Source organism: Artemia sp. Qi Xiang Cuo, chromosome 11 (genome assembly GCF_049724085.1).
Source record: "Artemia sp. Qi Xiang Cuo chromosome 11, ASM4972408v1, whole genome shotgun sequence".
NCBI lineage: Eukaryota > Metazoa > Arthropoda > Branchiopoda > Anostraca > Artemiidae > Artemia > Artemia sp. Qi Xiang Cuo.
Window position 1 is genome coordinate 59,349,325 of NC_142804.1, and position 26,790 is coordinate 59,376,114.

Here is a 26,790-nt window from a genome sequence, read left to right on the forward strand (position 1 = left end):
AAAAAAACAAGTTTGTTAAACTGAAAGTAAGGAGCGACATTAAAACTTAAAACGAACAGAAATTATTCCGTATATGAAAGGGGCTGTCCTCTCCTCAACGCCTCGCTCTTTACGCTAAAGTTTGACTCTGTCTCACAACTTTGTTTTTTAAAACCATAAAAAACTTTAGCGTAAAGATCGAGGCGTTGAGGAGGGGATAGCCCCTTTCATATACGGAATAATTTCTGTTCGTTTTAAGTTTGAATGTCGCTCCTTACTTTCAGTTTAAAAAACTTGTTTTTTTTTAATCAGAAGAAAGATCACGGGTGCGTGTTTTTTTTTTTATTTTTTTCCCCAGGGGTGATCGCATCGATCCAGTATTCCTAGAATATCGTAAGAGGGCTCATTTGAACGGAAATTAAAAGCTCTAGTGCCCTTTTTAAGTGACTAAAAAATTGGAGGGCAACTTGGCCCCCTCCCACGCTCATTTTTTTCCCAAAGTCACCCGATCAAAATTTTGAGATAGCTATTTTGTTCAGCATTGTCGAAAATATGATAAATATGTCTTTTATGATGACTTAATCCCACACAGTTCCCGGGGGACGGGCTGCAAGTTATGAACTTTGCCCATTGTTTTCATAGTATTGGTTAATGGGAAGTATAAAGACGTTTCAGGAGGGATATTTTTTCTGATGGGGGGGGGGTGCCGGAGGAGGGGGTTACGGGGGAAGATCCTTCCATGGAGGATGTTTCCTTGCGGGAAGGGACATTTCTATGAAGGGGGCGCCGGATTTCCCAGCATTACTTAAAAAATATCAGAAATTAAACAAATAAAAAGTATTTTTTTCAACTGAAAGTAAGGAGCAACATTAAAACTTAAAAAAAACAGAAATTATTACATATATAAGGGGGTTCGCCCCCTTGTCAATGCCTCGGCCTTTTCGCTAAAGTTTTTTTAGTAGTTTCAAAAAAGCTATCTATTCTAATTAACCGGCCTTTGTGATTCAGGGGTATGTGATTCGAACAAAATTCGAACTTTAGCATAAAGAGCAAGCTATCGACTAGGGGAAAAACTCCCTAATATACGTAATAAAACATACGAATATAGAAGTTCGTTACGTAAGTTAATTCGTAAGTTACGTCAGATCAAAATTTCGAGAAAGCCATTTAGCCAAAAAAGTAAAGTTAATATGTAAATTTTGTTTTATTTATTCATGTACGGTGACCCAAATTCGAAACTTGCAATAGTTCAAAATTGTTCAGAAATTAAATAAAAAAAACAAGGTTTTTTTTAACTGAAAGTAAGGAGCAACATTAAAACTTAAAACGAACAGAAATTATTCCGTTTATGAAAGGGGCTGTCCCCTCTTCAATACCTCACTCGTTACGCTAAAGTTTGAATCTGTCACACAACTTTATTTTTTAAAACAATTTTAGCGTAGAAACTTTAGCATAAAGAGCGAGATAATATATATATATATATATATATATATATATATATATATATATATATATATATATATATATATATATATATATATTTATATATATATATATTTGGCTGTTGTAATAAAGAAAATAGACGAAGAATTGGTACAAAATGGAATGAAAGCAAAACTACAGAAGAAAAACATATCATATCATATCTTTTGGCTCCTAACTTTTCTTAGATTCTCATGATTGAAACAAATATTTTGGTAGTGATAAAATTTAAAGTAATAAGGAAGTTGAAAAGAAATGTGTCCCACATTTTGACTATAAACTTTGATTGTTCCATATGCCAAACCAGATATGCTGGAAATAACTCTCATGTCAGCAGTGTTTAGCTGATATAAGGGGAAAAAATCTTCTCATAAGAATGGTAAGATTCTCTCTGTATAAATTTCTATTATCTCTCCTTCTCTTTTCCTCTCTATTTCAGTTGTAAATTTTTTGTCTTTCTCTCTAATAGTTTTTAGTTCTCTTTGTCTCTACAAATGGCATGATTTCTTGTTGGGGGAACATTTCTCTTTCCCTTCTTCTCTGTCTTTCCCTCACAAATTCCTCTTTTTTTTGTTTCCTATCTTCTCTTTGTCGTTTGTAGCAGACAAATTCGAGACAAGCGGAACTGAATTTGAAAAATTAGATACTGCATTACTATGAATGAATAAAAGAAACCACTAAACTTACAGAAATTAAAATGGTAAATCACGTCGAACTTAAAAATAATATATGCTGCCATTGATGAATCTTATAATGATCAGACTCAAATGAATAATCAAACACAAAACTCATAGAAATTGCAACAACGAAAAGCTGGGTTATCGCCACGTAAACCTTCTAATAGCGTCATTTGCGTGTTTTTGAAAACGATTTGTTCGACCTGTGCATGCTTGCATATATACAACAACAAATAGTATCACAAGGCTGTTTGAGGTTTGTAATATGAGTTAACCACTTCCTCCAGCCTTTTGAAAGGCTTTAGTGTCATCTGTGCTTTAATGAAAGCTATGTGTATTTCGAACAGTGTTGTTTTCATCTGTCAGAACATCGATAGCAGCAAAAGAAAACACAATACTAGTGAAGATTACTAAACATGAAATATTTCTTAGAATAATATTTTGCTTATATCAAGCATATAGACATTGATGCCTAAATAAAACTTTTGAAATGAGTATTGATCATTTTTGAACAATCCTTTTCAGACAGTTTGTGGTAACGAACTGTAAGTAAGGAGTGACCCGGCTCAATAGTAACCGAAACTCTAAAAAACGGAGTTTTTGATACCAATAGATACATCAAAAGAATCGGATTTTTATGCTGATTTTAAATATACAGTTTCATCAAGTTTAACCTTACACATCAAATGTTACGAGCCTGAGAAAATTTGCCTTAGTTTCGAAAAAGGGGTAAACATCCCCTAAAAGTCATAGAGTCTTAATGAAAATCACACCATCAGATTCAGCATATTAGAGAACTTTACTGTAGAGGTTCCAATTTCTTATCTTCCAAAATGAGGAATTTTGTATTTTTTGCTAGAAGAAAGATCACGGCTGCGTGTTTATTTGTTTTTTTGTATGTTTTTCTCAGGGGTGATCGTATCCACCCATTCGTCTTAGAATGTCGCGAGAGGGCTCATTCGAACATAAATTTAAAAATCTAGTGCCCTTTTTAAGTGACCAAAAAATTTGAGGGCAACGAGGCCCCCTCCCGCGCTCATTTTTTCCCAAAGGCACCAAATCAAAATTTTGGGATAGCCATTTTGTTCAGCATAGTCAAAAAATTTAATAAATATGTCTTTGAGGACGACGTCATCCCCCACAGTCCCAGGGGGAAGGGCTCCATGCTTTGAACTTTGCCCATTCTTTACATATAGTACTGGTTATAGAGAAGTATACAGACGTTTTCAGGGGGGATTTTTTCTAGGGGGGGGGTTCAGGTGTTACGGGGTAGGATCTTTCCAGGGAGGAATTTTTCATGGGGGAAGAGAATTTCCATGAATGGGCAGTGGATTTTTGAGCATTATTTAAAAAAACAATCAGAAATTAAATAACAAAAAAACAAGTTTTTTTTTAACTCAAAGTAAGGAGCTACATTAAAACTTAAAACTAATAGAAAATTTTTACGTTTATGAGAGGGTTCGTCCCCTCCTCAATACCTCGCTCCTTGCGCTAAAGTATTTTTACTAATTTCAAAAGAGCTATTTATTCTAATTAAACGGCCTTGTAATTCAGGGGTCGTTTTTAAAGAATTGAAACAAAATTCGAACTTCAGCGTAAAGAGCGAGGTATTGACGAAGGGGCGGATCCCCTCATATACGTAATAAAATTATACGAATATAGAAGTTCGAAACGTAAGTTAATTTTCGTACGTTAAGTATATTTATTACTAATAAAACGTTCATAAATAAAATAAAAAGTTCAAGTGCCGTTTTTAAGTAATCAAAAAAATAGGAGGGCAACTAGGCCCCATCCCCGGCCCCTTTTTCTCAAAATCATACGATCAAAATTTTGAGAAAGCTATTTAGCCAAAAAAAAGTTAAATTAATATGCAAATTTCATTTTAGTTATTCATATACGGTGAGCCAAAATCAGAACCTGCATTAATTAAAAAACGTTCAGAAATTAAATTTAAAAAAAGTTCTTTTTTAACTGAAAGTAAGAAGTGACATTAAAACTTAAAACGAACAGAAATTATAGCGTAAAGAGCGAGGCGTTGAGGAGGGGACGGCCCCTTTCATATACGGAATAGCTTCTGTTCGTTTTAAGTTTTAATGTCGCTCCTTACTTTCAGTTAAAAAAAAACTAGTTTTTTTGTTGAAAGTTTTTTAATTAATGCAGGTTTTGATTTTGGCTCACCGTACAAGAATAATTAAAACGAAATTTGCACATTAATTTTGCTTTTTTTGGTTAAATGGCTTTCTCAAAAGTTGTTTCATTTTATTTACGAACGTTTTTATTAGTAATAGATATACGTAACTTACGAATTAACTTACGTAACGAACTTCTATATTCATATATTTTTAGTAAGTATATTAGGGGCTTCGCCCCATAGTCAATACCTTGCTCTTTACGCTAAAGTTCAAATTTTGTTTCAATTCTTTATAAAAAAAAACTTTTTTTTTTGTTTAATTTCTGAACATTTTTTAATTAATGCAGCTTTGATTTTGGCTCACCGTACATGAATAATTAAAACGAAATTTGCATATTAATTTTACTTTTATTTTACTTTTTTGGCTAAATGGCTTTCTCGAAATTTTGTTCTAATGTTACTTACGAATTAACTTACTTAACGAATTTAATATCGCTCCTTACACCCGGGACCTCAAGGGCCTGCCCTCAGGGGAAATCCTAACTGCAACCGAAACACCAAGTTTGAGCCTCGGATTTTCGAACCCCTTTTTGATGACGACCTCTGCATGCCCACGGACAAGATTTATGAATGCGAAACAACACCTCAAATTTGGTTTCTGGAACGTCCGCACAATGTCTCAAGACTCCAATACTGAACAAGTGCTAAGAGCACTGAAAGATTACCATCTTGACCTTCTGGCTGTGTCAGAAGTTCGATGGCTAGGATCTGGATCGAATAAACTGGATGGAGATGTAACCAGTATATACAGTGGATCGCAGCAAAAGCGTGAATACGAAGTAGCACTAATGATGACAAAACAGACTTCCAAAGCTCTATTACATTGGATACCGGTGTCACCTATAATCCTGAAAGCCCGCTTCATCGGCGCGCATGTCAAACTGTCAGTAATAGTATGCTACGCACCCACCAATGATGCCACCGACGAAACAAAAGACGAATTTTACAGAGCTCTCAACTCCGTGGCAAACGACATACCACGGCATGACATGGCATGTTTTCTAGGAGACTTTAACGCGAAAGTTGGGAACGACCGATCGTTTTCCCCTGAGGTTCTCGGAGAGCATGGCCTGGGCCAGCGAAACAAAAACGGAGAACTACTTATCGACTTTGCGCTCCTTAACGACCTATTAATCGGAGGTACCCTATTTTCTCATCGGGATGTACACAAATATTCTTGGATATCTCCCGATGGCCATACCCGAAATCAGATTGACCATTGTCTTTGGAGCAGGATGCGGAGATCAAGCCTACTTGATATTAGGGGATATAGAAGAGCTGACGATGGCTTAGATCATAATCTGATGGAAGCAAAAATCCACCTCAAATTGAAAAGAAATAGAAAAGCAAATCAGGCTCCCTTAAACCCAGTCTTTGACTCGGAGAAACTGAGGTTGAGAGAATTCAACCAATCTTTTAAACTAGAGATGCGGAATAGAGTTGAAGCCTTGTCTTTACTAGATGATGCTGATAGCAATCAATACTGGGAAAAAATAAAGTTGTGCTTTCACAATGCCGCAAAAGCCACTATTGGGTATCACAAGAGCCCAAAAGACCAGTGGTTATCTGACCAAACTTGGGAACTCATTGAGACAAGAAAAAAAGTAAAAGCATCACTTATCCAAAGACAAAACCCCGACCAACAGATCCTCAGAAACGATGAATACAGAGCAGCGGATAAAGAGGTAAAGAAGAGTGCCAGAAAAGACCAGAGAAACCTGCTTAAGCGAAAAGCAGCGCAGGCAGAAGAGGCGGCGGAGAGAGGTGATTCAAGAACCGTCTATAAAATCACTAATGAGATTATTGGAAAGAAATCCTCTATTCAACATGGACCAGTAACAGACCCCGCGGGCATCCTAAAAACACAGCAGTCTGACGTAAACGAAGTTTGGGCCAGTTACTTCGAGAAGCTGTTGAATAGACCTCCACCAGACAATCCCCCGGAGATCTCAGCAACAATACTGTTTTCCTTAGATATCAGTACGGATCCGCTGTTATCCACTGAAAATATAGTAGCAGAAAAGAAGCTGAAAAATGGGAAGTCCCCTGGCGACGACAGGATATCTGCAGAAATGATCAAAGTGACTGTTATGACCTGCATCAAGTTCTGGACAGCTTCCTCATGAAATTGTACTTGAGAATTCAAAGATTGGCCCGTCTGATCAAATCGTTTACCTCTGTATTCCAATTAGAAATACAATTTGGGGAGTTTTCGGGGACAAGTCTTCAAGATTCGAGGAATTTTCGAGGAAAAAACAAAATGGAATTTCGTTGCGAAAATTAGGGGGCCAAAATTGGTTTTAGCTTCGGTTTCAGGCTCAGATCCGCATAGTACCCCTCACAAAAAATACCCCCGCAGAAAATACTCTCCCGCTGAAAATACACCCGCGAAAAATACCCATGGAAAGTACCCCCGCGGAAAGTACCCCCGCGGAAAATACCATCGGAAAATACCCCCTCGACACATACATTTTTTTCATTGTTTGTTTCTACTATGCTTTCCTTTCTTTTGGTTACCTCATCAATGATTGTGAGGGGACTGTCGTCAACCCTTCACACTTTACACCGATGTTTAATTTTTGAATAGAAATCTTTCGAGAAAAGAGACGGCTTACTTTCCAAATAGATTATCATTTTATTTGATAGGAAGGACCGTGTGACTCTCAGTCGACTCTTTAAATTCGAGCTCAATGTTTCATCAAAATGCTTTGGCATTTAAGAATTAGCATTTTAAATTAAAATTTAATGTTTTCCTTACCACCTATATCTCATGCTCCGAAGAAGTGCTTCCAAATGGAGGAAGGTCAGAGTTAAATACCCGCTCAATATAAATTTGAAGCATTTCTAATTCACTGAAAACGCAGCAAATCTACGAAGCCCTAAACTTGTGTGTACTTAATTTTTTTCTTAATCTGAGTTCGAACAAGATATAATATGCATCCATTTCCGTTACTTCTGGAATTTCCCATTAGCTCATTTATCAAATAATATCCAGTACAGCATATGTAAAATTTAGCTTTCATAAGGGCTTATTGCGTGTTTTCTTTTCGAAAGTTATAGATGAGTTATTTTTTATAATGGTTATTTTTAAGTTATTTTGAGCTCGAATCCCTTGGAGGACGAGCATTACCTTGCCTCCAGAGACATCAAGAATGTGTATATTGCAAACTTTCTCATTGAGAGGGAGGGAGAATCAAACAGTTTGTGGTAACGAACTGTACGTAAGGAGCGACTCGGCTCGACAGCAACCGAAACTCTAAAAAACGGAATTCTAATATCAGTAGATACATCAAAAGAATCAGCTTATTATTATGATTCCAAATGTATAAGATTTGGAATCGTCAAATATCGTCAAGTTTAGTGCTACCCATCAAAAGTTACGAGCCTGAGAAAATTAGACTGATTTCTAAAATAGGGGAAAACAGCCCCTTAGAATTCAAGCAATCTTAATGAAAATACCACCATCATATTCAGCATACCAGAGAACCCTATTACAGAAGTTTCAAGCTCCTATAAACAAAAATGTGGAATTTTTCTATTTTTGCAAGAAGACAGATCCCGGATGCGTGTTTGTTTGTTAAAAGTTCTAGTGTCCTTTTCAGTGATCATATACAAAAATGTGAAATTTTTCTATTTTTGCCAGAAGACAGATCACAGATGCGTGTTTGTTTGTTTATTAAAAGTTTTAGTGTCCTTTTTAGTGACCAAAAAGGTTGGAAGGCATCTGGACCCCTACGCCCATTTTTCTAGAGTTTCATACGAAACTCTTTTTAATTGTCTTATATTCTCTTTGTCAAATTTTTCATCTGGAGATGTTCCAGGGGAATTATCCGGGGGCTATTTTCCGCGTATTTGATTTCCAGGAAATAATTTGCAAGAAAGGGAGCATTTTTGGAGTGATCAAGAAACTGATTAGAGATTAGAGTCTTATTCAAATGAAAGAATGCTAAGGAGAATTTTTCAGGCTGAATCGTCCGCAAACAATTTTAAGAGGAGGGGGATTTTCAGTGAGGATGTAACTGTTTGGAGGGACTTTGACGGGGGAAGGGGATAAACTCTAAGTTGGATGAAATTTAAGTTGGATGCGCAGAGAAGACCACCATAAACAGAACTAAACATTCAGGGGACATCAACTCCACAAAAAAAAAAAAATTAATTATTCAGTTTGATTCTTAACTAAATGGTCCTTAAGAATCCTCTTGAAAGTGCCAAACGAGTGGCATTTCTGTACTGAAGAAGGCAGGGAGTTCCAAACCTCATGACAAATTTAATGAAAATACCACCATCATATTCAGCATACCAGAGAACCCTATTATAGAAGTTTCAAGCTCCTATATACAAAAATGTGGAATTTTTCTATTTTTGCCAGAAGACAGATCACGGATGCGTGTTTGTTTGTTTGTTAAATGTTCTAGTGTCCTTTTCAGTGATCATATACAAAAATGTGGAATTTTTCTATTTTTGCCAGAAGACAGATCACGGATGCGTGTTTGTTTGTTTGTTAAATGTTCTAGTGTCCTTTTCAGTGACCAAAAAGATTGGAGGGCATCTGGACCCCTACGCCCATTTTTCCCCAAAGTTGTCTGATCACAATTTTGAGATAACCAATTTGTTCAGTATAGTTGAAAGATCAAATAATAAATCAAATTAGGTGAAAAATGACCCCCCACAGGATATGGGGAGAGTCCTGTAAGTTATGAAATTTGCCCATGGTTTAAGTGTAGTATTTGTTATTGGGAAGTATACAGACATTTTTGGAGTGTGGGGGGGGGGGCAAGGGTTGCTTGGGAAGGATTTCTATAGGGAAAATCTTCCTTGGAGAGGGAAATTTCTGAGAGGAGCGGTGAAATTGCCAGGGGAAATGTTGCACCGGGGGGATTTGACAGAATTACTATACGAAACTCTTTTTAATTGTCTTATATTCTCTTTGTCAAATTTTTCATCTGGAGATGTTCCAGGGGAATTATCCGGGGGCTATTTTCCGCGTATTTGATTTCCAGGAAATAATTTGCAAGAAAGGGAGCATTTTTGGAGTGATCAAGAAACTGATTAGAGATTAGAGTCTTATTCAAATGAAAGAATGCTAAGGAGAATTTTTCAGGCTGAATCGTCCGCAAACAATTTTAAGAGGAGGGGGATTTTCAGTGAGGATGTAACTGTTTGGAGGGACTTTGACGGGGGAAGGGGATAAACTCTAAGTTGGATGAAATTTCCACGGAGGAGTTTTCAGAGAGGGTGGGGGGCATATTTCAAAGAGGGTGAGCCAGATTTACCGGTATTATTTGAAAAACGATCAGAAATTAAATATAAACAAACAAGTTTTTTTTAAAACTGAAAGTAAGGAGCAACATTGAAACTCAAAACAAACAGAAATTATTCTATATATGAAGGGTTTCCCCATCATCAATACCTTGCTCATTACACTAAAGTTTGACTGTTTGTCCCAACTTTTCAAGACCGACTACTGAATCACGGGCCGTTTAATTAGAATAGGAAGCTTTCTGTTAAAAGTGGTAACAGCTTTAGCGTAAAGAGCAAGGTATTGAGGAGGGGGCAACCCTTCATGCAAGGGATAAATGTGTCAATACGAAAATTTCTTATTAATTTTTCATGTACGGTGAGCGAAATTCGAACCTCAATTAGTTGAAAAACGTTCAGAAACTAAACAACAACAAAAACAAGTTTTTTTTTTAATTGGAAGTAAGGAGGGACATTAAAACTTAAAACGAACAAAAATTATTCCGTATATGAAAGAGGCTGTCCTCTCCTCAACGACTCGCTCTTTATGCTAAAGTTTGACTCTTTGTCACAACTCTACTTTTTAAAACAATAAAAAAAATTAGCGTAAAAAGCAAGGTGTTGAGGAGGGGTTAGCCCGTTTCATATACGGAATAATTTCTTTTCGTGTTATGTTTTAATGTCACTCCTTACTTTCAGTTAATTTTTTTTTTTTTTTTTTTTTAATCTGTTGAATAGAGAGAGAATGTTTCATTGTTGTATAGAACAGCGTCTCAAGTGGAGTTTTCGCTTTTTTTTTCTTTTAATGGAGAATCTACAATTAAGTTTTTGCAATTATAGTCTGGAGTAGGCCGTAAAAGCCGTAAGGCGACTGTTAATTGTATTATATTTTGTTTTTGGTCAGTTCTCTCTCTAAAAAAGACCACAGGCCAGAAATTTGGAAAGATGTAGAATTTCAGAGAAAGGGCGACGTCCTGCTCAACCCCTTCTGCTTACGTGCCAGTGAGGAAGATAAGATAAGATAAGTTTTATTCTTCATTAAATACACATACAATATTACATGTTATTAATCCCTCAAAGGCTCATCGGCCTGTACAAAGAGGGAAGACATATGAATTACATACTCAGAGATAAAAAACAAAAGAAAATTTAAAATGATCACTTACTCACATATGAAGGAGAAGAAAAGAAAATATAGATAAAATGGAAACTATAGAAAAAATTAAAATAAATAAACTAAATTAATTAATTATATTAAATAGACTCAAAAAAAAAATATATATAACTATTACTATAAGCGAATTCCTATCGTCGAAACAGAATTATGTGTATTGTCAGGTAGAACCAACATCATAATAGCTGTTACGATATTATTCATAGCTCTTATCCAAGATATTAAAATTTCATAACTAAAGCCATGTACAGCCCTTTTAAACTTGTATTTAAAACTATATAAATCCCAGTTCAAATAGCTCTGCTTATTTCTGAGGCTAGGTAGCAAAATTGACGTTTATGGGTTAATTCAGTCATAAGGCTTATAATTATTGGACTGTAATAAAATGGTGCGAAAGCAATAAAATTTAACCCGTCTTCATGAATGCTACTCCTTAGTGACTATACAAGTTTCAGCAATAAATATTGATAGTCATACCTGAGGCCTGGGAGTCATAGCGCAGAGAAGACCACCATAAAACAGAACTAAACATTCAGGGGACATCAACTCCACAAAAAAAATAAAAAAAAAAAAAAAAAAAAAATAATTATTCTTTTTGATTCTTAACAAGATTGTCATTAAGAAACCTCTTGAAAGTGCCAAAGGAGTGGTGTTTTTGTACTGAAGAAAGCAGAGAGTTCCAAACCTGATGACAAGCGATGAGGCGATTAAAATCTTACCGCACAATTGGAGTAGGAGGAAGGCAGATATTACGTGACGAACGAAGGTTATATGGAGCTGAATCAGAAATAAACTGAGGAGTTCTTTTAAGAGATTTTGGAAGATTGCCATAAAGCTGATGAAAAACAAAAGAAACACAAGAAAGAATGTAGATAGACTGTAGATTTAGAAGCGGTCTTGGTGAAGAACGGATGGTGTCCATAACCAGACGCCGTGTTTTATCATACATGACAGAAAGCGACCGCAGTGTAGAAGGAAAAGTAGACATCCATACTATGGGGCAATAAGAGACATATGACTGGACAAGACAGAAAAAAAGAAGCTTCAGAATAGATCCAGGAAAGGTGTGTTTGAGTTTTCGAATGACACCCAAACTCCGTGAGACCTCAACCCTAATCATGGCTATATGGTGTCTTAACGAAAGGTTCTCATCAAGCAGGATACCAAGAAACCAGACCAACCAATTCTTCGGTCTACACAAGGAGCCTTGTGACACCTGAAGCTGTGTAAGTTGAGGGAAAGCTACACCAACTCGAGAAAAAATAAGAAAATGTGACTTGGTAACATTCAAGGCCAAGTAATTCGCCTCAAACCATGAAACTACTCTCTCAAATATTGCCACCAGATTAGACCTGACATCACATTCCGTCCTCCCTTGAGTCCCAAAAGTGCTGTCGTCAGCAAAAGCAACGAGGCAATCTTCATTAGAAGTAGCATTGGAACATCCGGATGACACAGATTGCAGCATACTAGAGGACTGGTGTTCTTGACTGCTGAAATCAGATCATTGACATAAATCAGAAATAAAACGGGGCCAAGAACAGATTCCTGGGGGACACCATATCTTACTTCAGAAGGGCTCCGGAAAAGCGGATCGATTGAAATAAGTCTACCAGAAAGATATGATTCAAACCAAGAGAAAACATTTGATCTTATACCAATATGCGATAATTTCCAAAGAAGAATCTGATGAGTCAAAGAATGAAAAGCTTTACGAACATCCAAAAATAAAGCTGCCGGGATAAGACCAAAATCTATTGCCGAATGAATAAAATTCAAGAGAGATGCGCAAGCATGCTCTGTAGAGTGATTTGCTCGGAATCCAAACTGGAAATCATGAAAAAAAATTTTTGACATCCAGAAAACTAAGAAGCCTGGATAGCATAGCCTTCTCAAAAATTTTGCTTTTTCTCAAAAATCTCAAACAGATAGAAGAGAAATTGGCCTATAATTAGCAGGATCACTCCGGGACCCACCTTTATACAGCACTATAACCTTAGCTCCCTTGAGTGATTCAGGGAAAATTCCATTCACGAAAGACAGATTGACAAGCTTAGTCAATGGTGACAGAATAGCAGGAAGAAGGGCACGGATAACCCTTGTAGGAATTCTGTCTGGCCCTGAAGACGATGAACCTTTAAGTGCATTTACGATCCGAGCAACCTCAAACTCGGAAACAGGGTTCAAGACCATTCACTTTAAACATGGGGGTCCAAGATAGGCTCTGAAATCGCAACGAGGAGTTGTAGAGCTCACAGATGAAGCAGTCGTTTTTCCTATAATATAAAAAAAAGAACTAAGATAAATATTAAAAATTTATTATCCTTTGTCAAATTTAACCTCAAAAATAAGCCGTGGTTGAAAATAATGCGGAGGGGGAGGAGGGTTTATTAAAGAATTAATAAATTTACATGTCTTCCCAACATCCTTTCCACACTCAGAATATTTCCTGTGATAATACTGAGACTTGGCCTTCCGACACAGAGAATTAAATATATTCCTATAGGCCTTGAACTGCTGATGATGAGAAGCAGATGACGAAGCCTTGTATAGTTTCCAAAGATAATTTTTCCTTTTCCAGCTTTTATGGAGACCTGGAGTCATCCACGGATTCAGCAGTACTATCCTTTTCGAAGCATGAGGCTTTGGACTCTGGTGGCAAACTTCTAGGATACCTTCTTTTACTGAATCATAAAAGAAATCAAAAGAGCGGTTAAAATCCGATTCAGAATCCAAACTATTCCATGGCTGATCAGTCAAACGAGATTTAAGTAGACTGATCTCACTGACACCAAAACGGAAAAATGGGAGATTAGATGGCGAAACTTTACGCTGCGATCGATTAGCCGTCCTATACCGTGAAATAGCAGGAAAATGATCAGAAATATCACTAATCATCACCGAATTATCTAAGACATCTAGTGACGTAAAAATATTATCAATACGTGATGCATGCATCTCAGTAACTCGGGTTGGTATACAAACTGAAGGTAGAGTTCCTGCAGAAAGCATCATTGGCAAAAAATCAGCAGCCGAAGCAGAATTTTGATCCAGCAGGTTAAGGTTGAAATCCCCCATAAGGATTAGTTCGCAAGGATGCTTTTGGACTAAGTCCAAAACCTCTTCTAGAATTTTCATAAACGAAGGAATAGATCCACTAGGGGATCTGTAAACCAAACCGACAACTAAATTCTTACAACCTGACTTAATCTCAATAAAAAGGGATTTAAAGATTCATTCCTAATTTCTGCTCAAATCACTTCGGAAATTATATACAAGATGATCGGCAATATAGAGGGCAAGGCCACCTTTCGCCGTCTGTTTCCGGTTCATCCTCTCCATCCTAAATCTTTGGATATCTAAACGCATATCCTTTTTTGAATCCAGGAAAGTTTCACATAATCCAATAACATCCGGAGTTCCACCACTGACGATCCGTTTCAGCTTATCAAAAGATGAACAAAGTCCCTGAATGTTTAGGTGAAGCACAGAGAAAATACCATCATGTTTAGAAGAGGCAGAACCACTTAATTGCGAAACATATTTACCTTCAATAACCGATTTAGGATCATTATAATTCCTATTTCTACTTCCAACTGAATTATTAATTATACTTTCTATATCTAAAGGATTCTTTTGTAACTTAACAAAACGTTCCCCCAAAGAGTTGACATCACCCTGGTCACTAAAAGAATTAATCATTTTACTTACGGTGGATACATGGCAAGACCTCCCTTAGCCGTCTTGCAGCGGTTTATACGTTCCATTTTGTAACCATGGATATCCAGTAGCATTTCATTGCCAGAATCCAAAAACGTCTCACATAAACCCACAAAATCAGGCTGTCCATCAGAAACAATTTGTCTTAAATTATCTATTGACAAGGAGAGACCCTGAATGTTAAGCTCCCCCCAAATCCGAAACATATTTAACTATAACAAATAGGGTTTATATTAATCGGACTTTGATTAGCCTGACCCACATAATTATTTACGATACTAATTACATCGAAAGGATTATTTTCAAGCTCACAAAGCCGACTCTCATGGCTTAAAAGATTCACAAAAACAGGTTTTACTTGGAGTCTATTAAAGTCACCAGATGAACCAAAAAGAAATCTTTACTTAAATCAATTGCAAAAGAAAAACCTGTCAAAGGATTACAAACAAACAAATAACTAATTGGACAGTAGGTATTATCGGAATGAACCATTAGCATGGAAAGAGAAAAAAAAATGAAAAAAAAAATAAATAAAGCAAATAAATGAAAATCAATGAACTGTGGAAGGCATTTACAAATTAAGAAAAATACTAACAAGTCACATACTAATGCATTCATGCAAATAGTTTATTTTACGTATATGAGTTGCACCCGGAACTTTGGCTAGAACTTGTCCATGATCAAGCCAAACACTTCTTGCACCAAAGGTGCTGCGAGCCGCGTTTAATAGATCTCGACGCTTTTTAGTTAGGTTTTCAGACACAAATACACCTGACTTAGCCAACTTACTTTTTGCTGCAAACAATTTTCGAGCAATATCCAAGTTTGAACATTTTACCAGGATGGGGGCAATTTTCACATTCCAAGTTTGAGTATCAGGAATACGGAATCAATTAGCATTTAAGAGGTCCATTTTTTTGAAATCTTGCAAGCCCATTATTTTTGTTATCACTTCAATAAGATTATCCATCAATTCCACATTGGGGTTTGGTTTCACACCGTAGAAAATTAGGGTGTCAAGTAAGGCATCCTGCTCAAGTTGGTCAACCCTGTCCTCTGTTTTAGAAATTTTATTTTCAAGCAAGTTCACAGCATTATAAAGTCTTTGAAGGGTTGATTCAATTTTTTCAAATTTAGCATTATATTCAAGGGAAATAGAATTATAAACTTCGTTCACAATATCTTCACTGATAATTTCAGAACCTGGGCGATCTTTCATTGTGTCTGATACGACCCGAGAAATGCCATTCATTAGGATGGACTTAGTGTTCATTAGTTCCTCTTGAGTTTCATTTATTATTTCCTTTAAAGTTGATGCTGCTGCGGAAGTCGGAGTTGACGGCACTAGGCTGGATTTTACTTTAGTTTTAGCGGGTAGGGACAAGTAGGTTTTACTCTTAGTCTTGAAAATATCAGGGAAAAGGCGCTGCTGTTCAAAAGCCTTATTTACATCTTTATCTGTCCTTGTACAAGGTTCTTTAAAGTGATCATTCCAGTTGTGGATATGAGCTTCAGCTATATTATGCTCAGAGTGGGTACCGTAGCAAAAGACTAGGTATCTAGCTTGATTTTTCTGGTCTTTGGTGGTTTTAATAACTACTGATGGCCATAAGGGGTATCCCTGAAATGAAGCTAGGACAAGATCGAACTGTTTGTATTTTGCCATTTTACAATCTGCAGTTACGACGGGGGGCGGGGGGCACTACAGGTAACAAACTTCAACAACTAAATGTTCCAATCTTCAACCCCAAAGTACTCACGCTTGTAATATGTGCTTAGTTCCTTACACAAGTTCAACAAATTTCAGCAAGGACTATATCCGATTCAATTGAAAACTTGTTTAGCTCTTCACTCGTTGAACTCTGACAATGAACTGATCTTATTAAACTGCAATAGCTTCCAACCCATAGAAAGGGCTCAAGAGCACACGGTTTTTGTTCGGTAGAGCACGCCTCAAATATTCTAGCACCGTCAACTCGAAACGAGTAGCCCTCGTAATCATTTTATAGGAAGATACTGGGAGGAGTAGGCGCAGAGCCCTTCAATCCTATAAGACCACATTTCTACTGAATGTTAAAACCAAAATGTTTTGATTCGATCACTTCCGCACACTATTCGGGATCTACATAATTTGCTCACTTTTAGATCGTACTCTTAGACTCTTAGATCAAGATCGTAAGACTCTTAGTTTGACACTTCAAAGCAAGTCAACTTCTTTTCGGGACTGGATTTATGAGCCCTTCTCTTACATATTTTTTTTCTTCTAAATTTCGATTGGATATAAAGGTAGGACGGGCAAATATAGACCAATAATCTAATAGCAAAGTAATCTACAATCAAGGTTACTTCTCTACCTAATTAAATTGAAGATTAAGGCTTTTGTCATATATGTGAACCAACACTGCACAGGTTTCTTCGTTCCCCTCGTCAGATAGAAAGTGCTGCCTCCCCCCATGCAGCTTTCTTCAACTGAGTGAAAAGATTGCATCCACGGTGCACCAAACTGAGACTGTATAGAAAAGGGGGTTCAAAAATATCCCGTCTAGGTTGCTCAATGAACCGTTGGGTTACGTGAGCACAGTGAAAATGAGCATGGTCATGGATAAAGCAATTCCTGAAGTCAGTGTGCCTTTCTTCTATTTTGAATACCTCTCGGCAGGCATCGTAGTCTTCAAATAAGAATCAGCAGTAATACTGTCACGGGAACAACCAGGAGCGTATCTAGGATTTTTCTTCGGAGGGGGGAAGATACAAAAAAAAACTTAAAAAAATGTATCAAAATTTGTTTACATACATTTTTGTTACGTTTTTATGAGTCGGACAACCAATCTTGGCGGGGAGGGGATTCAAACTGGGAATCTTCCTGGGTACGGTCTTTTTTTTAGGCCGTATCCATGAGTTATTTTTATGAGTCGGACAATAAATTACGGAGGGGAGTTCAAAAACGGGAACCCGCTAGAACGGCTTTGGGAACAATACTCAAGTTTTGTTCTCTTTTTTCCTGCTTATTTCAGTTTATCGTGACAAAATAGCAAGGATTTAACCCCTGCATTTTTTTTCAGGAAATTGTGGACCTCCAGCCAGTTTAAAGAATATGACACACCATTTTGAAAAGAAGCGCATAATTATTACCATAGAGAGGAAAGACGGTGAAATTTAGACAAATAAGGTTTAATACCAAAAGTAAGCTACAATCAAGATCAGTTCTCCACCTAATCACGTAATGAATGAATGAATGAATTTTATTAACAACCTGTCTTACAATAAACAGAAAAAGACAGAGCACAAACTAGAAAAGAAAGAAAAAGAAACACAAACAGAAAGAACTACATAATAACACAACTATTTGAGAAGGTGGCTACGTTCTTTTGCCTTTTATACATCTTTTTGTCTTTTAGAATTTCCAATCATGAGTACTTGAAAGGTATGATTACAATTCTGCCATAACAATTGATGAAATCACTATAGTTAATAATTGAAAAATATAAAACAAATAACTGGTCACAAGTTAGGTGTATGTCTAGTTTTTAGTCGTGTGAATAAAAAGGTAAGGTTTTCAATTGAGAAGAATAGTGAAATAGCAAGCTAATCACAAATATGTCTGTTTTTTCAAATTTTTGTGAGATAGATTGAATAAATAGGTAATCACTATAGATAATTTCTATTTCCCGACAAATTGCAGAGAAATGAATTTCTGTTTGTTCTAAGTTTTGGTGTTGCTCCTTACTTTCAGTTGAAAAATTGCATTTTATTTAATTTCTTATTGTTTTTTAAATAATTTTGGGAATCCAATGCCCCCTTCATGGCAATGTCCCTTCCTCCGCGGAAAGCTCCTCCCACCTAAAACCCGACCCCTCCCCAACTACCAGAAAATTTGCCCTGAAAACTATTGTAGAATTCCCAATAGCCAATATTATATGTAAACATTGGACATAGTTCATAACTTGCAGACCGTCCCCCGGAGACTGTGGGGGTCATCCTCAAAGACATAGTTACTGTATTTTTCGAACATGCTGAACAAAATGGCTATCTAAAAATTATGATCCGGTGACTTGGGAAAAAAGTGAGCGCGGGAGGGGAAGGGGGCTTAGTTGCCCTCCATTATGTTTGGTCACTGAAAAAGGGCACTAGAACTTTCAATTTCCGTTCTGACTAAGCAAATCCATGAGTTTTCTGGTCTGCCCTAAGAAAATGTAAGGATGCCAAGGACAAAGAAAAATACAAGGATCTTTGTGGTTTTATGCTAACGTTGTGTGGCCTGCCACACTCTTCAGCAGCTGCTGGAAGACAGTTTCCGCTACTTCGTAACATCAAAACCAAATTACGGAATGGTCTTCTAATGCAAATGACTAGTTGTTTAATGCATGTCAAGCAACTAATTTGGCGTTCTGGAACAATGCTGGAATCCTGGATTATGCATTTTGAAATGCGCAAGAAATACTCCGATTAACCTGAACGCATATAGAATATGTGTACAGAAAAACTGTTTTCCTTCTTGCTGTATAAGCCTATAAGCAAAGAAAGGTTGAAATCCTTTGGTCAATTTTTACCGATGAAGTCTACCATAGGTCGTTCTTTTTGGTAATTCAGATGCTGCCATCACAATGTCCTTGCATTTGTTGGAAGAGGTCATAAGAAAAACTTAAAGGAAGCATGAATTTTATGGGAGGGAAGAAAGGGTGAGGTACTGCACTGACTAGCAAGGAGCATGAGCAGCTGCATTACCTTTGAACGGCTTGCTATTGTTGTATGGTATTATCAGTTGTAGTAATTAACTCAAATTCGTTAAGTTACATTGTAAGATCAATATGCGAGTTAAAAATCCCTATTTATAACATCCCTGACTCCTGCATCAGAGCTAGAAACTTTAGTTCCTCAGGCCGATATTTAGGTAAATAAATAAGGTTGTTTAGCGTAAATGAACGTGTAGCATCTATAATATCTGACATACCATGCCTAATAATATTAGATATATGACTTGGTGTATTTCGGTATCTGTTTAATAAATAAACAGCTAACTGACTTATGTTGCAAATTCTGTTCGAAAATCGTGAAAATGTTGCTAAAAACATCAACTTCAGATACAAATTAAGGAGCTTAAAAAAAACAGAAGTATTGATGACGTCACATTTTTCTAAGGGCTTCATCTACTTCATCCATTGCTTCTTCGACCTTCTTCCATTGCTGGACTGACAATGAGATCCCTAAATAAAAGTAATTAATTATATCTGGATTAAATAAGCGCAAGCATCCAAATAGAAAAAACTGTACTTAAAATGAAACAATATGAATTACTCTAAGAAGTTAATAGTTAAAAAGTATCTTCTTAGAAAAGAAGAAGAAAGACCATTAAAAAGAAAATCCTAGAAAATATCCAAATAATTTGACAATTGAAGCTTAAAGAGAGAAAGCTTCTCCAAGTAAGAAAATAAAAAGCCTAAAAGCACTGTTAATGGCCTTCCCAAGGAATGATGAAGATATTATTAATTATTAGAAACAGTCCCTGAAAAGAGAAAACCCATTAGTAGCCCGAGAAATAGGACTTTTCAACATTCATAGGAAACCATGCTTTCTCGCTTTGGTCAGTCCTTGCAAACTGTCGAGGCTTGATTCTTGAGCATACAATTTACTTTTGCTGATTTCACAAAGATCTCACCTAAGATAGATGTTTTCTAAAACCCCTTCGCAGTGGATTCCACATAAATATTTTAGTGGATTCCACATAAATATTTTAGATATACTCAAATTATTATAGTATATCTACAATACTACACTACAGTGTACTGACGTGTGACATAAGTACAGCCCCCGTATTGTCCCAACGTAAAATTTTGGTTCTTTTACAACAAAAGGTTGCCGACTCATGCTGTAGACATTACAATCTTCGTTTAGAGTGATGATAGATAGATATTTATTGGTAAAAGAACTATCACAAACCCTAGTGGGCCGAATTCGCATTTCTTAGTAACAAAAAAATACAATAACAAAATAATACAATAACAACACACAGTTACCACTGTAAATAAAACACAACAGGTCATAATCATAAAATATTTCATATTTTAGGTCATAATTATAAAATATTTTATAGGTCAAAACATAAAAAGATAAAAAAGGGAAAAAAATAAAATAACCAAATATTCAAAATTGAAAAAATAATAGATACAAAACAGTTTAAATTTTTGGCTAACTTATGGGTTGTTATTTTGGTTGATTTTATTTGTAAAAAAGGAAAGAAAAGTTTTTTTTATAACGTATGGTAAAAAAGGGTATGGGAGAAAGGATGGGGATGGGTTGAGACACTTTACAGGGGTGGCGATTTCTTATGAGTGAGTGGTGGCTAGGAAAGAGGTTTTCAGTACGGGGGTTTATTTGTGCTATCTTCCCAAAACGGAGGCAAACTTTTTTCTTCTGGACTCGAGGGTATCAAGTTTTGAAGTTTCAAGGAGGTAGCAACATGGGACCTTGCTTTCTTTAAAAAAAAATCCTCAGGGCTCTTTTTTGAATATTTTCGATTTTTTGGTAGCTTCAATTGAAAGGCCCGGATGCCAGACAGTACAAGCGTACTCGACCAAAGGACGTACAATAGAAATATATACCCTTAGTAACTGAGATGGGGAGGAACTAAATTTATTCAGAAGTTTCAGAAGAAAAAGTGACAAGTTTCCTTGACGGAGGATGTTATTTACATGGGTGTCCCACTTCAAATCAAAAGATATGGTAACACCTAGGAGTTTAAAGGAAGACGCTGAAATCTCAGGAGGAATAGGATGAAGGAAAAGAGAAGGTGACTTAGGAAACTGACAGATAATATTGTTGATTTACCAGGATTAATGGTCATATCAAGAAGAAGCCTCGCGTGCAATGTCATGGAAAGTTGGATATATTTCCCGGGGAAAAGTAATGACATTTATTTATTTCGTATATATTATTTATTAAAAGTGCTGGTTTTTACCAGCTCACAGTTTGTTCCCACTACTTTTGAAATGTGCATAATACTATCTATTTAAAATGAACTTTACTATCTCAAATATATAGCAAATATAATTAAATGATAGTGGGTTAGCTTAAAAGGAGGTGGAGCGTAACATACATCAAATATGTATTTCTGCTATTTTCAGGCACAAAACAATAATTCTTCCCCAAAAATGGGCCAAGATTGAGAGACAATTCTGAGGCATTCAACCAATATGCAATCTTCTAAAAACTGTATATTGAGTTAACCAGTTTTTGAGGCCACAAGTCTGTGCGGTGGGTCAACGAGTGGGGAAAGGGGTGGATCTAATCCCCATTCAATCTGAGGAATAATTTTGAACTAAACATGTAATATGGGCGGTGCTGGTGATAGCTCTCCTCTTATTACAGAAATATTTTGTGTCATATCCAAGATCACATTCAACTGCCCAAAAGAGGATGAGGTAGGAAGAATTCCTATAAATAAAATTGGTTAGAAGAACTTCGCTTGAAAAAAGTGAAAATGATGACCTTAAAATCTATTTTTGATAAATTAGACCCTCTCCTCTGGATAAATATTTGAGGGGGGCACTTTTTCAATAATGATAATAATTTTTGATGCATTGTCTCACAACTATCATATATGACTCTTTAAAATGGAGAGTTGAAGGAGAAAGTGATAACAACTCTCTCTGATCAAACAGTTGGAAATAATAGATTTTAAGTGAAGAGTTATCCTTATTAATATATTAATAAAACCGAGATTTTAAGAAATGAAGTTTTAATTTCAATATTTGCAACAATAAAATCTATTATTTATTTTGATTTAAATATGCAACATTTATTAATTGTAAAACTGTTAATGATAAGCTACAAGTATATGAAAATTTACAAGATTCTAAAATATGGTTTAAATTCCCCTTCCCCCAAAAGAGATGCTATCTTGATGAAAGTTATGTTTATAAAACTCAACAGGATGAAAAAAAATAAATCTAATAGTTGAAAAATATGAAATGTTTACTTCTCCAGAGAAGGAAGGTCACGTATGTGTGCTAAGTTTTTCCCCAAGCGCAATAACATCGAATCATTAGTCGTCCACCATTGAAAGAGGGCTTATTCGAATGATTATAATTCAAAGTTGTATATGAGGCCCATAATAGCAAACTTTCTATTAGAGATCCTTCAGATGAGTTTAATGAAAATTCAGAAAATTGAACATTTGACCTCTGATCTCACTCCATAAGGAAAAATATATTTGCAAAAGAACATAAAATAAGGCCCGAAGTGTGGGTACAAAAAAATGTGAAATTCCCCTCAATTTACGGACATGATAGTCTACCTGGGAAATTATACTTTATTTCTAAAATAAAATATACTAAATGAGTTCTTTTTCTCAAAGCATTATTCCACGCAAGTTATATTTTGAGGTTAAGAGCGATTTTTGAGGGACTAGGTGACCTCTTCATATTTAGGGTAGTCCTGAGTATGGTATTAAAACAAATAGAATTTAAGTTTTAAAAAAAGTTTGTTTTTCAATTAAAGTTTTGAAAATGACATTAAATAGTAACTTTCAAATTCAAAACAAGCATGGATTATCTTGTCCATGAAGTAGTTTGCTTCTTTTCAGCCCCTGCTCATACCACTAAAGCTTGGACATTCTTTTGGTTTTACAAATGATATTTTTTATGAGTGGATGATTATTATTGAATAAAGAAACGTGTTCATCCCCAAAAATGATTTAGTTGGGTAAATGGTTGGCTAAATTTTTGACGTTAGGCACATATGAAAGAGTGGATATAAGTTTCGATAAAAATGTAGAAAGGACAGCTATAGTCCCAAGACAGTTTTAGAATCTTCAAGATTCCCACTTCAGAGCTTGATGCACTAATTCTGGCTGAGTTTTCATTAGGGTAGTTACAAGTTTTATCTGTTTCTTTTTATACATGAACTACAATTAGGCAGATTAAACCAGCCAATCCCGAGGAATAATCAAAGACCTTTCATCAGAGCTTCAATTATTGATGTGGTTATTTCCAAACAGACAAGAAATACAAAATAATTACTAGATAGAACATAGAACAAGCTAGCAAATGCGAATGCAGTATAAGTACATAGGGAAAATAAAAAGATGTATTATAATTATTAGCACCCGAGTGTATTGCCCAGCCACGAGACATTTATACCTTTCTTCCAAACTCAAGTTATCATATTTTTTTTCATTTATCATTTTGTATCATTTTATCATTGTTTTGAAAAGGAAAGAGTTTTCTCATTCTTTATTTTTTTTTAAATTATTATTATTTTTGACTTCTTATTTTTTTTTTATTATTTTAATTTTTTTTTTTTTTATTAGGTTCAAACAAATGCTGGAATCATGATTAGTTTTACTGTTTACTTTTCAAAGAACTTGCCAGGCGACAGCTATAAAAAAGAAAAAAGTAGTGTATACTTTTTCATAAGATCGGAGAAAATATATTCCGCCACCACCCCTAGCACAAAATTTATATCAGTGTTTCACCCCTCCCCCCCCAAACAAAAAGTATTACTGAAAGTTTCAACTTGCCGCAGACATGAAGCAAAACCTGATAAGTAAACCAAATACACCATAAAATCCTTTGTCATTTCAATTAAACATACTGGCCGTAAGGAAAAATAATCATTTGGTCATATGGTTTCACACTTCAACTATTATACAACGTCAAAAATATTGTATTAAAAACTGAAGATTAGTGTTTGGCTTTGGGTTACCGACATTGGTAATTATATTGGTAAATTTTCAGCTTAATCATTTTACAGTTTTTGTTTAAGTTTGCACGCTACTCACCTTTAAGGTTACATTCAACAACGGGTCCACCAAGCAAAGCCTTAGCAGGTTTTTGCCCTTTCATATGACTGTAAACAGGAAGCCCTCCGACAACAAACGTGTTTCATATATTGCAAGCAATATGCTGATCTTTTGGTAGCCTCGAAAATATCGGGTAGAGAAAACCATTCCTATGGAGAATTAAGTCGTCTAGTCGCGAGTCGTACCATTCTTCTCCCTAAAAACAAACGTGATGAGAGTGATGATCTAGTGAGAGTTGAAAATTTGCCTCAAATATACATTCACAAGAAAACCCATTCTTTTGTTTTTAATCCCGACAAAATGTTGGTAAACCTAAATTACGCCTGATATGTCACCTAGAAGTCAGTCCTGCATAGACTAAAAAAATGTTACTGAGAATATGTTCTGCTCAAATTGGGGATAGCCAAGTAGACTTGTTTAAATATCTAGGCATTAGATGAGCTGATATTAAAATGAGACTGCAATAAGTAGGCTACTATATTTGAAACATGGATGGCCGCAGGGTTGGTGGGAGGGTTGGGGGTTAATCCGTGACTATATAGTAATTATGAGGTAACCAAAAGAATGGAAAGCATAGTAGAAACAAACAATGAAAAAAATGCATGTGTCGAGGGGGTACTTTCCGCGGGGGTACTTTCCATGGGGTATTTTTCGCGGGTGTATTTTCCGCGGGAGAGTATTTTCTGCGGGGGAATATTTTGTGAGGGGTACTACGCGGATCCAAGCCAGAGCCTGAAACCAAAGCTAAAACCAATTTTGGCCCCTAATTTTCGCAACGAAATTCCATTTTGTTTTTTCCCCGAAAACTCCCCGAATCTTGAAGACTTGTCCCCGAAAACTCCCCGAATTTTTAAGGCTCGTCCCCGAATTTTTAGATTCGAGAGTGGAAGCCCTGTATCTAAGCAAAGTATTTTACAAAACGGAAGAAAGAGGAGCGGATTTTCAATGCAACAGCATTTGTAAGAATCGTTCAGAAGGGTGCAACGTAGAGAATGCGGGGGAGAGCAACAATATTGTAGAGCGTTGCAAAATAACGCCGATTGAAACGAAGCATAGCAGAAACTATGGAAGCAAATGAAGCTAATATGTGGCATTTTATGCATTTTGTTAGGAGATGACGAGTGTGAGAAATTGTATTTCTAATTGGAATACAGAGGTAAACGATTTGATCAGACGGGCCAATCTTTGAATTCTCAAGTACAATTTCATGAGGAAGCAGGCCTTTCCAGTCAAAAAGCCCGACGTCGCAATTTTCAGCGTTAAATTCAAGACTAGATTATAAGTGTTCTATATGCAGTTTTAGGTAAGTTTCAGATAATGGCACTGTTCCTGAAACATGTGACTAAATAGGGCCTTTCCTTCTTGAAACCATTTGAAAAAAATACCACCTATTTTTGTGTTAAAACATTTGTTCTTAAAGCATAAGAAAAAAGGAAAATTTAACGTAAAAGCGGGTATTAATTGAACCCCCCCCCCCATTTGGAGAATATTTTCTGTTCCCGTTGAATGAAATTTTTCCTCTTCACATTTAGCCTATATGAAAAAAAATCTAAAATTTTATTCCTAACTATTTCTAGTCAGGGTTATCCTAAATATGAGGGGACTGTCGTCAACCCTTCACACTTTACACCGATGTTTAATTTTTGAATAGAAATCTTTCGAGAAAAGAGACGGCTTCTTTTCCAAATAGATTATCATTTTATTTAATAGGAAGGACCGTGTGACTCTCAGTCGACTCTTTAAATTCGAGCTCAATGTTTCATCAAAATGCTTTGGCATTTAAGAATTAGCATTTTCAATTAAAATTTAATGTTTTCCTTACCACCTATATCTTATGCTCCGAAGAAGTGCTTCCAAATGGAGGAAGGTCAGAGTTAAATACCCGCTCAATATAAATTTGAAGCATTTCTCATTTACTGAAAACGCAGCAAATCTACGAAGCCCTAAACTTGTATGTACTTAATTTTTTTCTTAATCTTAGTTCCAACAAGATATAATATGCATCCATTTCCGTTACTTCTGGAATTTCCCATTAGCTCATTTAATAATTGTCAAATAATATCCAGTACAGCATCTGAAAAATTTAGCTTTCATAAGGGCTTATTGCGTGTTTTCTTTTCGAAAGTTATAGATGAGTTAATTTTTATAATGGTTATTTTTAAGTTATTTTGAGCTCGAATCCCTTGGAGGACGAGCATTACCTTGCCTCCAGAGACTTCAAGAATGTGTATATTGCAAACTTTCTCATTGAGAGGGAGGGAGAATCAAACAGTTCGTGGTAACGAACTGTACCTAACAAGCGACTCGGCTCGACAGCAACCGAAACTCTAAAAAACGGAATTCTAATATCAGTAGATACATCAAAAGAATCAGCTTATTATTATGATTCCAAACGTATAAGATTTCGAATCGTCAAATATCGTCAAGTTTAGTGCTACCCATCAAAAGTTACGAGCCTGAGAAAATTTTCTGAAATAGGGGAAAACACCCCCTAGAATTCAAGCAATCTTAATGAAAATCAGACCATCAT

At 36.0% G+C, this 26,790-nt stretch overlaps 1 long non-coding RNA gene across 1 annotated transcript; it reads left to right on the top strand.

Annotated features, from left to right (window-relative positions):
- Nucleotides 1–1,569: 1,569 nt before the first annotated feature.
- LOC148947187 (uncharacterized) lies at nt 1,570–17,743 on the top strand. Its single transcript, XR_016142429.1, has 2 exons — nt 1,570–1,840; nt 17,524–17,743. It is a non-coding gene; the product is annotated as an uncharacterized LOC148947187 (long non-coding RNA).
- The last annotated feature ends 9,047 nt before the right edge of the window (nt 17,744–26,790 follow it).